Here is a 15,031-nt window from a genome sequence, read left to right as displayed (position 1 = left end):
TCCAAGACGTAGTTATTGAGAAAAGTGCGAACAGACAAACGGAGAAGGGGGAATTAACAGGTAAACCCTCCTTTTATCGGGGGACCACAAATCATTTATATATTTGTTCAAGAGTATTTGTTTTATTTACATTATTTCTTCGAGTGTATATATGGTTGGACTCGGGAATCTTTATCGAACACTTGAATCTGTATAGATTTACGAACATAACAATAACCGGGTAGTTGGATTGGGTAATCCACAAATCTAGACTTATTATCGATCGCAAAAGTCTCTATTTGAAGTAAGATCAGCGAGTCCCGTTTAAAATAGAAATAGCATGTCCGTCGATCCGTCACGTTTTAAATGCAATCGCCATTTTCTATTGCTAGACGCGCACATGTACAAGACGTATCTTAAAAATATTGATTCTGTTTTTGTTGTGTTTTGTTTTGATTAGTTTGTTATTTCTCTTTTTTAAATCGAACCGCCAGACATTCGGTAAAATATATGATAATTTTTCGTCCCTTCGTAGTTTTCAAACAGTTTATAATTCCCCATGGCGTAACACGGAGACGTAAAGACGGCACTCAATTCCAGAAACATTTATTTAATCGATAATAATAGCAAATACTAGTACGTATAGTTCTTAAACACACAGACACACACATATATAACCTTGAAATTACTATTATCTTAGTAGCATACATGGAATACATATATATATATATATATATATATATATATATATATATATATATATATATAAACATTTTATAGGAGAGAAGCCGGATAGGTAGTAAATTTTTGAAAAAATCAGAACTAAGTCTGCAATATTTATTTGTATTACAGAAGATGAGAAAAAATCGATGCCGTCTGTTTCAATTCCAAAAAAAAGCAAATATAATTGTTTCTTGTTATTGGGCACACTATATCCTATGCACATATGTACACACACACACAGACACGTTAACTTTTATAGGTATATAGATTAATCCAATTATAAGTGAAAGAATGCGTTGATTACAAATTATTTTAATTTAGATTTTAGTTTAATTTCTCTTTCGAATCCTTATAAAAATACATTTTAGAATTTTTACTGTAACAATTTTTTTTAAAGTAAGCACCATTTTTACTGGATACATACTTTTGTGTCCTTCCGTTTAATAGAAGTCGACTAAACCCACTTGAAAATAAAATAGTTGAAAATGATCTGAATTAAAAAGTCTCGGTGAACAAAAGGTCGTCATTACTAAACAGTGTGAATTAATAAGAAGTAATACCATGCAAGATTTTTTAGATAAAGAGAGACAGAATGAGAGAGAAGGGAGAGGGAGAGAGAAAGGGATAGAAAGAGAGAGGGATAGTAGCAGGCACAGGTTTAACATAAGAAATTGAAAACATGGGCAAACAGTTATTATTAATCTCTCTCTATTTCCTGCATCGCAGTTTCAGTGAACGAAGATCAAGTTGGATAAAGCTTGTCTGTGTTCCATCAGGCTTAGGTTAACTATTTCAAAATCGGCTTGACGCATCACAAAAGCACGTGCAATAAGAAGCGCAAAAATAAGAAATGGATACTAACTGAGAACGTTAATGTGTTTAATTTTTGACTAGCAGGCCACCCGGCTTTGCCCGATTATAAAATACACATAAATATTTTATATATCCAGAAACTGAAACAATTGTGAGCATTGTTGTTGTTTTTTCTCAATAGTTCACTATTTATAAGCATAAAACACTATTCGAGTTGAAATCGAAACCAAAACCTAAAAACAGTGAATCAAGTACGATACCTATTAGGCCAGCTTGACACGATCTTTAAAAAGTGTTTTCAAATCTACTTATTTTTAACATAAAAGATCTGTCATGTTAACAATCCACGCATACGCATTCGTGAAACAGTAAATAAACAGATAAAAATCTGATGACGCCCACGTACAAATGTTTCAATTTTGACCCGTTAGCAGGCCTTTTTTTTCGCATGAAAACCGATTAAAAATTTTTTAGCATGTCTGAATACCATATATAGCAAATTCCTTGTGTATATATTTAAAATACGTTGAGCATATTGGTTGAGAAGTGTTCTTACGCGCGTATACACATCCACACTTTTATAGTTATTAGGTTGATGCACAAATCCTGTCGTTTTTGACGTAAAACTATATATATCAAAAACAATATTTTTGCACTAACCTAATAGATTCATTATAATAACGACAGCATTGTTTTCTGCATGTATGATACAAGATTAAAAGGCAACAATTTTGTTATAATTGCTGTATTCCAAATATTCGTAATATTTTTTACATGCCGTATATTTCTTATACAAGGAATTATTATATAGATGAAACCTTTATTTCATGAGGCGATATTATTGCACACACAATTAATTGATTACGAAGATTACACCCTCAAACTGAAATAGTCATTTATATAAATATTATTCATATGAAAATTTGTTACGAAGAATTTTTGTTTGATGTACCTATCAGAGTCATGTTATTATGAATAAGTTTTACTGTATACTTTTGAAAAAAAAAAACAGTATATTAAAATTAATTTTAATGTATGTGTAATTTGATATAAATCAGTAAATAAATGTTTATTTTTATTGACAATAAAACGAATTCTTTTTTTTTGTCTTTTTCTTTTATTTACTTATAGGTAAGTGTTGCTTAGCCTTCCTGGGTGTGCGAAAGTGTTTTCAACTCTTATCATGGACGCCGAAAAATAAAATAAAGAATATTTGTGAAGTACGGTAACGTGATTTGCCATTCTGTTGTTGTTGTTGTTGTTGGTGGTGGTGGTGGTGGTGGTGGTGATGATGCCGACGACGAGGACGATGGGTTTTAAGACGTGTAACCCATCGGTAGGTCATTTTATAACGAAATCACACATGTTTTATATAGAACTGATTTTTTTTTTTTGCTTACTTGAATTCGACAGGTTTCTAATCTATTCGTAAGTATACGGATGACTTGGTCTTCCTGAATCATTACTAGGGCTACGACAACATGATATTCTTACCATTGTTTTGACTCTCGAGTATATATCCGACACAATTACACACAGTACACCAACTGAAAATTACATTTCTTTATATAAAAGCATATAAGATATCAACGGATACACTCGAGTCAAAACAACGAAAAGAATATGATGTTGGCCTTGCCCTACTCATTGCCTATTGAGAACTGACATGGCTAAACGTTGCTTAACTTCGTTTTATCTTACTGTAACCGGTCTGTCGACATGTTTAGTCATAAACATTTACATATATAATTATATATATATATATATATATATATATATAGGTGCTCGTCTGAACTCCAATCCCTGGTCCCCCCTCGCCAATCTTTCACGAAAAACACCCGTCTAGCTGAAGCTACTGTGAAAAATTTCCCCCACTCTATATCTGTGCCTAAATCAAAACGCGGATTTCATGAGCAAAGCTTCTTTCTTAGAACTGCACGCCTGTGGAACTCTGTTCCGTCTGCCTGCTTCCCTCCGGACTACAACTTGGATGTCTTCAAGTCTAATGTTAACAAATTCCTAATGAACCGCCCCCCTAATTAAACACTTCATAAAATCTCCTCACTAACGTGATGTACTTACAATAACCCTTATCCCTGAGTGGCTTCCGGGCCTTGATAAGAGGTAATCACTGTGTAAAAAAAAAAAAAAAAAAAAATATATATATATATATATAATCTCAATAGATTCATCAGACTACTGTTCTCATCTTGAATGTAGTTTTCACGACTTTTCGGTCGATGTATCCTCCGACCGTCTCTTGGTGTATGTTGTCAAAGTCGAGAATGATTTTGCGGAACTCGAAAATTTGGACTGAATTTCGAACGAAACTATTTACTACACGGTGGAGCATGCTCTTGTTCCGTAAGCCAGGACTGGATAGAGGTCCTAAGTAATTCGCAATTGTATGTTTCGGTCGCCCACAAGGAGAACTGAACCTCAACTTTTCAGGGGAATATCACATTTACAATTGGTTTGATTTTTCAAGTCCCTTTGCGGTTTCGCGTCGCAGTGGTTTGAAAAAAATCAATTGTAAAAGTGAAATTCTCCTGAATGTTGAAGGAGAAATAAAGTGAGTGAATAAGATATATCATTTTTGAATCTATTTTTACTAAATTTTCATCACTTTCGAGGCCTAAAATCTACTTGAGAATGGGGTTAATGTTTTGGTCAGAAGGACCGTGCGATAATACCGTAATCATTCGTATCGGCGGTTATCGGCTAGTATCGGCGTATGGACTGCATTTTATTATTTAAGAGTACGGCTCAACAAGGATTTACTTTTATTGGATTTGGAAACAAATACGTTATAGTAAGCTGGAAGAAACCCTGTTGTATTGTGTTCCATCGACGGGAAAACTTTATAGGTGCTCTGTTTAATTTTACGTACCAGTTTTGTCAAATAGAGAACAGGATCCTGAACAGAAGCATTTGCTCAATCTCAACTATCATCAATGAACCTGAGATAATCTCGTCAGTATCAGACAAAGTAAAACTCTTTGCCAAGTACTTTGCAGCTAATTCCACTCTATGCGACCAATGACGCTAACTCCCTGTATTTCCTCCTGTATTAAAAGACACGCTATACATACACACACACATACATACATACATACATACATACATACATACATACATACATACATACATTCATATACATACATACATGATGATTGCAACGTCTTGTCGGACGAGTGCCACTCTCTCAGTCACTGAAAGTCCATGAGCCCGAAGATACCTTTTTTTTTTTTTAGTCCTGCCATTAAATTCACACGCTCAACCAGACATGACATTGAAGAAGGTCTTGGCATACATATATATATATATATATATATATATATATATATATATATATATATATATATATATATATACGCACATAGATACACATACATACCCATAAACATACACACATGCACACATCCATACATCCATCCATACATACACAATACATATAACACATACATACAGACATATACATGCACACACATATACATAACCTTAAGAAGATCTCTATCATTCCAGTAATTATAGGAGCAACCGGACTTATGAAAAAGAATTTTACAAACTATCTTACAAATATACCAGGTAACCATGTGCAAATGAGATTCAAACAATTGCACTTAAAGGGACGGTTAGAATCTTAAAAAGATCTCTCGGTTGGAGTGTCTAAAATAGCAGGTGTATGTTTGGCATCTGGTAGGATGCCCCATCCCTGGCTTAAACAAAATGATATATGCATACACATATATACTATCATATACAAATACATACACACATATACATACATATTCACATACATATACGTACACATGTATGCGCATATGCATACACCCACATAAAGTTACCTACATATACCTACACATACATATATATGCACCTATACGCATACATACATATGCATATATACATATACATGTACATACACACAAATATATATAAGGTATGTAAATAGAAACACACATAAACATGTATACTCAAAAATAAATAAATAAATAAATAAAAATATATACACACATACATATATACATACATATACAAATAGGTATACATACATACATACAATCAAATATCTGTGCGTGATGTTGTCAAATTAATCAAAAACCTTGATTCCAGTAAAACACCTGGCTCCGAAGGGATTCCTATTATAGTGCTCAGAAAGCTTCAATCAGAACTAGCTCCATACATACAAAGTTGTTTAAGCATTGTCTTAAGGAGAGTTGCTACCCAACACATTGGAAAATCTCATCGTTATGCACTGTATTTAAGAATTCAGGTTATCCATCATTCCCCTCTCAGTACAGACCTCTAAGTCTCCTGCGCATGATGATTAAGTAACTTGAATCTGTGTTAAATAGAGAAGTATTTAACCATATAAAAAAAAAACAACCTTCTTAGTAACATGCAATATGATTTCCGTTCTGCTAGATATACAGCAGATGTGTTTACGGTTATTTCTCATAGGATTAGCGAAACTCTCGAGGGAGGCTTCCTTTCTAGGGCTTTGATAGGGTATGTCATAAAGGTCTACTTCACAAGATCAACAGCTATGGTATAGCTGGAAATGTCTTTTCAATTGTTAAATCATTTCTCTCTGATAAGTTCTTAAGTGAAGTGGTTGATGGGTAGAAATTAGAAGCTCATAGTATTAATCCTGAAGCCCTCAGGGGTCCATCCTGGGTCCAACTCTCTTTCTGATCTATATTAATGATCTTCCGAATCACATCCTTAGATTATTCCTAGAGATTTTTGCTGACGACACTAACATCTATGGCAGTACATCAAAAACCGTAAACGACCAAGTTTTCTTTGATTCTCTCTCCTCTGATCTTGAGCATGTGGGGCAATGGGGGGGGGGGAGTGGCTGGTTACTTTTAATGCATCTAAAACCAAGCTTCTATCATTGCATTATCAACGCTCTGATGTCCATCTGGCATCAGTTGAAATGAATGGCTCTCGTCTTGGGGAGACTCCATGTTTTGACAAGCTTCTGGGCTTGACCTTTACTACTGGTTTAAAATAAAATACGTACATCAAATCTGTTGCCAAGGTCGCTGGAAAAATGATGGGATCATTCTATCGATCCAATAGATATCTACTTGCTGCTGCAATTCTCAACCTATATAAGAGCCATATACATCCAAAGATGGAGTGTTGCTGTCACATCTGGGAAGGAGCTGCAAGGAAGATCTTATCCTGCATTGACAGAGTTCAGAACAGACTTCGTAGCCTAGTGGAGGAAGCCCTATTCTCTTCCCTTCTACCTCATTTGGACAGAAGAGATGTTGCGTGTCTGTTTTTATTTTATGGTTATTTTCATGGCAAATACTCGTCAGTGCCCCAATCTATAATCTCCCCTCGCCAAACATTCATGAAAATCACTCGTTTGACTGAATACATTATCAATAATTTCCCATACTCGTTATCTGTGCCTAAACCTAACGTATATTCCATGAATAAAGCTTCTTTCTCAGAACTGCGCACCTGATGAACTCTCTTCCGTTCAACTGCTTTCCAGCTGACTACAATATGGCCGTCTTCAAGTCCAATGTAAACAAGTTCTTGATGAGCCGTTCCCCTTAAGTAATCCAATTTACTAAATTTACACTTCTAACTATTACTATATAATCTAACTGACTACTGTACACTCTTTAACCCTTATCCTCGCGTGCTCTCTGTGCCTTGATAAGTGGTGATGCCTATGTAAAAAAAGACTAAAAGAAAGAAAATTATCGACAATGGTTGCAGCTGGACGGATTTTTGTTGCGCATATTTCATATGTCAGGTGAATCGAACACATATCATGGAAATTATCATTGAGCAGGGAATGACTAGCGATATCTGTTCTATGAGAAAACCAAAGTCCCAAACTAGATGTTGGTTGTGTATTCTGTCACGCATAAAAATATATTCTGATCGTCACTTCGCCGACTATAGCTTACTGTTTCACATCTGGGCCTGTAAATCAGAGTTCCATTTAAAGGGTTTTAATAAATTGCAGAAATATATCTGTAACTTTAATAGCCCGACCCGTTAATGTACACTGCAACACATCTATCAATGACGGAATGTTGCTAGTCTCAGTCTTTTCTACAAATATTATTATGTCATGTGTTCCTCAGAATTGATGATATATGGCTTGCTTGACTCCGTTCCAATACATTTGACTTGTTGGTCTAGAGGTTTCCATCAATTTGTTGTTTAATACCTCTTTGTGATACAGCTTCTTATTCCAGCTGGGGAACTCTTGAAACGTGACGGTTACGCTTTATTTTAGTAATTTATAAAAATAAAACTGGGAATAAATCAATAAAATTCGGGTCGGCATCTTTTCCTCTTTTAACAAAAAACATTTATTATCGTAAACATCGGCACCACTTAAGAATCTCTCTCTCTCTCTCTCTCTCTCTCTCTCTCTCTCTCTCTGCCACATGTTTATTTTACTTGATTTGCGTTTCTCCTTCCTCCGACCGCATGGCAGTCATAGCCGATCCATTCTCTTTTTCGACTCCACAGGCTCATTCTCATCGACGTCCACTTTGGCTCTGACTTGAGCACGTGTTGTATTTCTCTCTCCTTTTTTCTTCTTCTTCTTCTCCCGCACACTTTCTAATCTGCATATGCCTACCTTTCTGCTATTTATGCTGCTGCTAATCAATCGTAGGCTCCTGCTGATATTTTCCAACGCGCCCCACTCGTTCTGTAAGACTCTTACGGCTCATCGTTTTCTTTATGCTCACAGATCTTTTTTAAGACTAAGATCAATAGGGAATATCCATATTTGCAATAACCATCTTCCTTTCTTATGGCTGTTTACATTACGGTATTTCATGTCCTATCTCATGCGATTTCCATAAAAAGCAGTACTTCTGAGATGTATTTGATTTTTATACAAGTGTAGAGTTGAATGTAATAATCAAAAAAGGAAGCCCCCCGTGCGTGTGTGCCCATTGTGTGGTTATACAACTTACCTTCGGATCGAATCTGAGAGAGAGAGAGAGAGAGAGAGAGAGAAGGGAGAGAGAGGAAGGAAGAGAGACAGGGAGAGAGAGATTAAAGATGGCAACCATGGTTTTATTAGGTGTAGTCTCGTGGAATCTCGCGAGATCTCACCTTCCACTGCACACGTATGAAAATGGAATGGAGTCAGTTTTCTAATAAAATGCCTGTTGACAGAGCTGGTGGGGGAGAACATGTGCTGGAAGTTGAGAGAGAAAGTTGACAGTGACGAATTCTAGCTGAACTTTTGCTTATTATATTTATTTTCTTTTGTTTTGCTGTTTTCCAGCACATTTAACTGCAACAAGTAATAGGTTACATTAGGCACCGCCAAAAATGGCCGCAAAATCAAGTTGTTGTTGTTTTTTAAAACTAAATTACATTTATTAAAATCCATTATTTCTGAGTAACTTTTTTTTCCAGAAAGATAAAACCCTGAATTTTATCATATAGAAAACAGAATAATGTAAAACTTTTTCTACTATTTTTAATTCAATTTTAAATGTTAAATTTTCCCAAAAAGTTGACAATTGTTATTTTTTGTCTTGCACAAAAAACGTACTTAAATATTTAAAAAAAAAGGGTTTTTGAAATAATTTATTTATTCATTTATTGTCTAACTAAGATTTAGGATGATTTTCTAAGAGAATATGCAAAAATATTATAATATAAGTACCTGAATTTCAAATAATTCCACTTATTCATATATGTAACCAGATATTTCGCGTCGCCGAAGAGTTCAGATCGACTCTGTTTACGTTTTCTTTCGATGAGACGAAAACTATGGAAGACTAAACAGGCCAAAAAAACTTATTTTTCAGTGACGAAAATTTCAATGTATTATTAAGCTGAGGCTGGCCAGTACCAGATGGGTGACCATTTGTATGAGTTTGGTTTTTAATGTGTATGTGTGTGGGGGCCAGGCTCCCCAAAATGGGGGGAGGGGGCAATTTAAAGCAGAATAAAAAAAAAATTATTTCAGCGCTTTTGGTCCACCGTAGTCGAAAGGCGGCAAACGTTTTCAAACGAGATCGAAAAAAATGATGCTATTTTTAACACAAAGGGCACAATATTTATCGAATTTTTTTTTTTTTGTATCGATTATTCAAAGCATGCTCTGTTTAATAATGGTCATGCATTATTCGGCTCGCTAAAAAAAAAAGTGTAATTTATTTATCAAAAATTTTAAAATGGCTTTTTTCGTATAATTATAAAAATTTTTTTTTTTTGTTTTGCTTAACTTAAATTAATTATTTTACTTAACATATTCACCGAATTTCACACTTCAAAACTCAAAAGCGGGATAATTAAACACAATCGAAGTTCTGATATTCAGACGTCAAAATAAGGTATGCAAACAATTTTTTTTTTTTTTTTTTTTTAATCTATAATTCTGTCCCTTACAACAACACAATATGTTTTGTTCAGTTTCAAATGATTATTTTAAGCATATTTGTTCCCACTTCAAAACAAGGGGGGGTTTTGTAAGCAAAAAAAAATATATATATAAATATCGTTTATGAAAAATAAGTACACTGTTATAAAGTTCATTCTTCTCCTAATAATCGCTGAAAATTTCGTATTGATCGGATAATTACCTGATTTTTGGTAGATTTTTAAAAAGACGGTCCGTCAAAAAGTACTGACCTGCCCCCCCAGTTTTGGCGGTGCCTAGGTTACATCATTCGTAAGATACTTTATGGAGCGGCATAATATTTGAACTACCAACGAGCTTAGCAACTTATTTAAAGGTATAACTTTCATTCCCATTACCGAGGTCGATATTACGTTGGTGAAAATTTGTCTTTAAAGAAGGCAGCGTGCTTGCTTTCGCGACAGCACAAAACGAGATGGAAATAACAAAATGGCTGCTGTATAAACATAGCTCATCCTTTGTAATGATTGCTGCTGTATTGAAGATTACTTCCCAAATATTAAATCAACAAACTGATAATCTTATTTCTCTTGAAATATATTCCCTTTATGTTTATAGAGTCCTCCTCTGCCATATAAATAAATGTATCAACACGGACAAATATTTTAACAGAGCGTAAATTCAATTTGAAGGTATACCAATAAAAATATTTAACACGCATGCGCGACAGACAAAGGAAAATATATTTTGTAAAACTTTAGCAGACAGAAGGGCAAAAACTTATATTCAACTTAAGCGTGACGAATCAGCAAGTTTCCTATTTTAAACAAGCCTGAAATTCCATGAAATTAATATTTCCAGCCTGAGTATGACGGACTGAGAGAAACGAATGTAATCGTTTTTTTCGTTTATCAAACTATGACGGGCTAGACTGACGAACATTTTAAAAGAATGAAAGAACAAAAAAATAGTTTTATTTCAAACTTAAGCGTAACAAACAAAGTGTGGCATGAAGAATATGCTGTTTTAAAATAAAGCACCCGATACCAACAAAAATCTAATATATAAAAAACAGCATATGTGTGTGTTTATATGTCTCGCCAAAACTTTCGACAGAAGCGATGGATACTCACGAGATTGGCATTGTTTTACAGCTCGCCCCTTCGGAGGACAAATATCTAAAAGATTGGTCCAAAATATTAATTTCTTTACCATGAACTGGGCAGTTTTCTACAAGAATTGATCGGTTTTTTGCGTCGCTATTCTTGCAAGTCATCGTATCGGTTGGATTAACTTCGTTTAATTCAAACGTTCCGAACTTCCGTTCGAACGATGGAGACATCGGAAAAGAGGTCACTTTTTGTTTTCCTTCTTTGCGTTACGGGTTCGAACCTGCCTGCTTACTACCACTTTATTTCTCTCCACCCAAACTGTCATGTGTTATTCCCCCCCCCGCTACTATTAATTTTTTTTTAATCCCTACCCCCCGGGGGTAGGGATTTTAAAGCAACGCCGGGAACCCTGCTACTATATCACTTTTTTAAACACCTTTTAATCCCTCCGGGGAGTCCTTAATACACCACCTCGACCTACCCTGGATCCCCTGCAAGTATTATTAGAATATCCACGATACACATGGAAATTATTTCAAATTGATGCATGAGAGACAACCAGAAATCTTATTTCAAACGTACATATTACAGATCAACTAAAATCCTGTTTGAACAAGCGACTTCCTTTCGTGGCGACCTTAAACGGCGAAGATGGTGGTCGTGTTCTGTGTTTTAGTGTGTGCAGATATTTACGACAACGCCGATCCTGGCCTTGAACTGCCTTTCGCAATGAAGACAGATAGATTGACTTCCATTTAGTGGGTTGGATCGAAGGCATTCGTCTTTCTTTCTCTCCCCCTCTCATTTTTTTTCACTTTCCTTTCTGCAAGTCGGTTTTCCTCAAACGTAGCTGAACTTTCGGCGATAGTCTGCCTTCAGGTTTATCTGCCCTTTGTCTTCTTGTGCGATGTATCCGTATTGATGTCACGCTTCTTCAGGTTTGTTTTAAAAATACCCTTGTATTGCTTTTTCTGGCCTCTTGGACTACATGTTCCTTCTTTTAGCTACCTATGGAAGTGTTCTTTGGACAGCCGGGAAGCCGATATTACGAATTCAAATATAAATTTCCAATGAAGGAAGTTATATTGTAAGCAGTTGAGATTTATAAAATAAAGAAAATATTTAAAAAAAAAAAAACAGAAAAGTAAACATATTGTAATTCGATTGGCATAAATTTACAGTATACTTACTAGTCAGCATTATTCTGCATTGTTAATAGCTTTGAATGTAGTGTTTGTATATGTATATATTTGCATTTCTAAAAGGATATGAAGAATTAAAATAAAACAGACTACGTACATTTAAGTACACCAATAATTAGAACGCCATCATAAGATGGGCTGCCTAATACGGGGTAAGAGAGATCCATCTACCCTCAACAGAAAAATAGACCAGTTTGTCGACCTGGTATTTTACCTCGCGGTACATACAGCCCCACGCCTTCCAAAATGGTCACCTATCTGGTACTGACCAGGCTCAACGTTGCTTAACTTCGGTGATCTGGCGAGAACCGGTGTGTCAACGTAATTGTGCCGTATAATAATAATACCCTTGATTCAGCGACCGACAAGATTTGAATTACACTACAAACTGGTCAAGATCAAAGTGTAGTATCTGTTCTTCAGATGCTGCACTTCATTTTCTTGTTCTCTTTCGGTGGAGGAGAAATCCTTCACGACTGAGACAATTTTTATTTTTGTACCTTTTCTCCACGTTAAAAAACGACCCTGGTGTCTAACTCTGTCCCGTGGGGAGGCATAGTAAATAGGTACACTACAAACTCGTGGCGTGAGTTCAATCTCGGCTACGGACGCGCTGGTTGGATGATGTAGTAAATCAAATTTTAACTCAGGAATCCATAAGGAATTTCGAATGTAACTCTTTACATAATCCTCTGAGTTAGTATGAACTCATTCCGTCAGCCATGACCAAGTAGAAATTCTAAACAAGTCCAGATGTAATTTTAGGAATACATCTTCATCTTTGAAAAAAGTGTCATTTAGACCTGTATTTTACCATGTACTTCTTCCGTTACCCTGTGAACGTTTGCATTGAGGAAAACGTTGTGAAAACAAGCCAAGCATACGGGATCCTCCTCCTCGATTGAAACATTTACTTTAACCATGACTAATGTTTGTGCAAAATTTCAAAAACAATCCAAGGCGTTGTTATTGGAGAAAGTGCGAACAAATGAATAGACGAAGGATCTGGGGCTAAATTTTCACCTATAATAGCCCCTAGGGGGAGGCAACCAGAGTTTTGCCGGAAAATCTGTTCGGGAACAAATTTACTTTCACCGTGACTAATGTTCGTGCAAAATTAAAAAAAATAATGAAAGTATGGTTTTGAGAAAAGTGTGAACAAACGAACGGAAGTGAATTATTTGGTACAATCTCTCCTTTGTCGGGGGACCAATAATATTCGACATGGGAACGAATAATTCAAATAATACAAATTATCAATTCGCATCTCAAAAGCCAGGACAGATAATACCTTCTCAACTATTAGAGTACGATTTTAGGGCAGCTGGATTTTTCGTCCTTGTATCACAGCAAGTAAATAAAAAAATAATCAGGATAGATAGTGTCAGGTTTGGCGGAGATAAACGCTCTCTCGTTCATGTTATTTCAACTTATTATACATGGCCGTTTGGATTTTGTCCAAATTCACACCAGGTTCGCTTTTATTTTGTGTTACTATGAAATGTTTTCGAGTACATTAAACAAAGTGATTAAGTATTTTCATTTGCACCTGGTCGTCGCTCTGAATGCTATTTGCCAAAAAGCTAAGAGTGTTGACAGGAAGAAATAAATAAAATAGTTGAATGACTTAACAGGTCGAAACAAAAACAGAAAAAAAATATCATCAATACACACAAAAAAAAACTATTTAAAAATAAATAATAGCGACAGTGAAAGTAAATTTGTTTGGGTAAATCCACTTGAAATCTTATTGTAGCGATCGGGCAAAAATCTCAAATTGAAGATGCGTACCTAATTTATCTCGAAAGAGTCGAAGGAAACCGGAAGTGGAATCGAAAGATAAATTAAGTCAATGTTTCAACCGGGGAATTCGTTTTATAGATTTGGAAAAGATTATTAAGTAATTGAGGTGCATCTTCGAACTTCGAAAACGTACTATTTCCGTTGCTAATACACGTTTGTGTTTAAAATGATGTGTTTGCTTTGCTGTTTGTCTGTCATGTCTAGCAACGATTTGATCTGTTGCGGCATACGACTCGTAGCCGTGATTTATGACAACTGTAATAAGCACGCTCTGTTATAATTTCTGACAGATTAAAATATATCTACGGAAAATCATTTGCAGCACTGCCCGGAAGAAAAGATAGAGTCGCACACTGTGAAAAGCATGTTGTCACACACATAAACCATACAAAATAAGCGACAATGGCTCCTATGGAAGATCTTAGTGAGGATATTATTAGTATTTTTATTATCATTAGTATTATTATTTTTATTATCATTATTATTATTATTAATGATAATAATAATAATAATAATAATAATAATAATAATAATAATAATAATAATAATAATAATAATAATAATTTTATTATTGGCTCACATGGAGCTTTCGCACAAGTCAACAAACGATCTGATTGGAAACCTGTGGTATTCTCTGGAAGCTGAGTGACAACAAGTCTCCCCAGAGGTCCAGCTCTCTCCACCTCCTTCGGTAGCATTTGCATTATTATTATTGGCATTATTATTATTATTATTATTATTATTATTATTATTATTATTATTATTATTATTAATGATTATGGCAATCCTAATAATAATTTGATGATGCTACTACTACTACTACTACTACATCTAATATTAATGATAATGAAAATAATTATATAACTATGTAGAGTCCGCATCGATTGGCACCGCATCAAGTAGTCGAAGGGTCAAGGAGGATGGAAGTGTCAAGAAGGGAAAGCACTTGCAAGACGTCAACTGAATGGGCGTGAAAAGAAAGCGGGTCTTCAGGAGGCTTACTTAATTCGCATTCCAGTAATGAC

At 35.1% G+C, this 15,031-nt stretch overlaps 1 long non-coding RNA gene across 1 annotated transcript; it reads left to right on the top strand.

The window, feature by feature from the left end:
• Nucleotides 1-8,556: 8,556 nt before the first annotated feature.
• On the top strand, nucleotides 8,557-10,945 carry LOC145261214 (uncharacterized). Its single transcript, XR_013864422.1, has 2 exons — nucleotides 8,557-8,828; nucleotides 10,190-10,945. It is a non-coding gene; the product is annotated as an uncharacterized LOC145261214 (long non-coding RNA).
• Nucleotides 10,946-15,031: the final 4,086 nt, after the last annotated feature.

This window comes from Euprymna scolopes, chromosome 37, assembly GCF_053919585.1.
Source record: "Euprymna scolopes isolate OS-2025 chromosome 37, ASM5391958v1, whole genome shotgun sequence".
Classification (NCBI taxonomy): Eukaryota; Metazoa; Mollusca; class Cephalopoda; order Sepiida; family Sepiolidae; genus Euprymna; species Euprymna scolopes.
The sequence above is the reverse complement of the archived record's forward strand: the minus strand, read 5'-3'. Positions and strand labels throughout refer to the sequence as shown.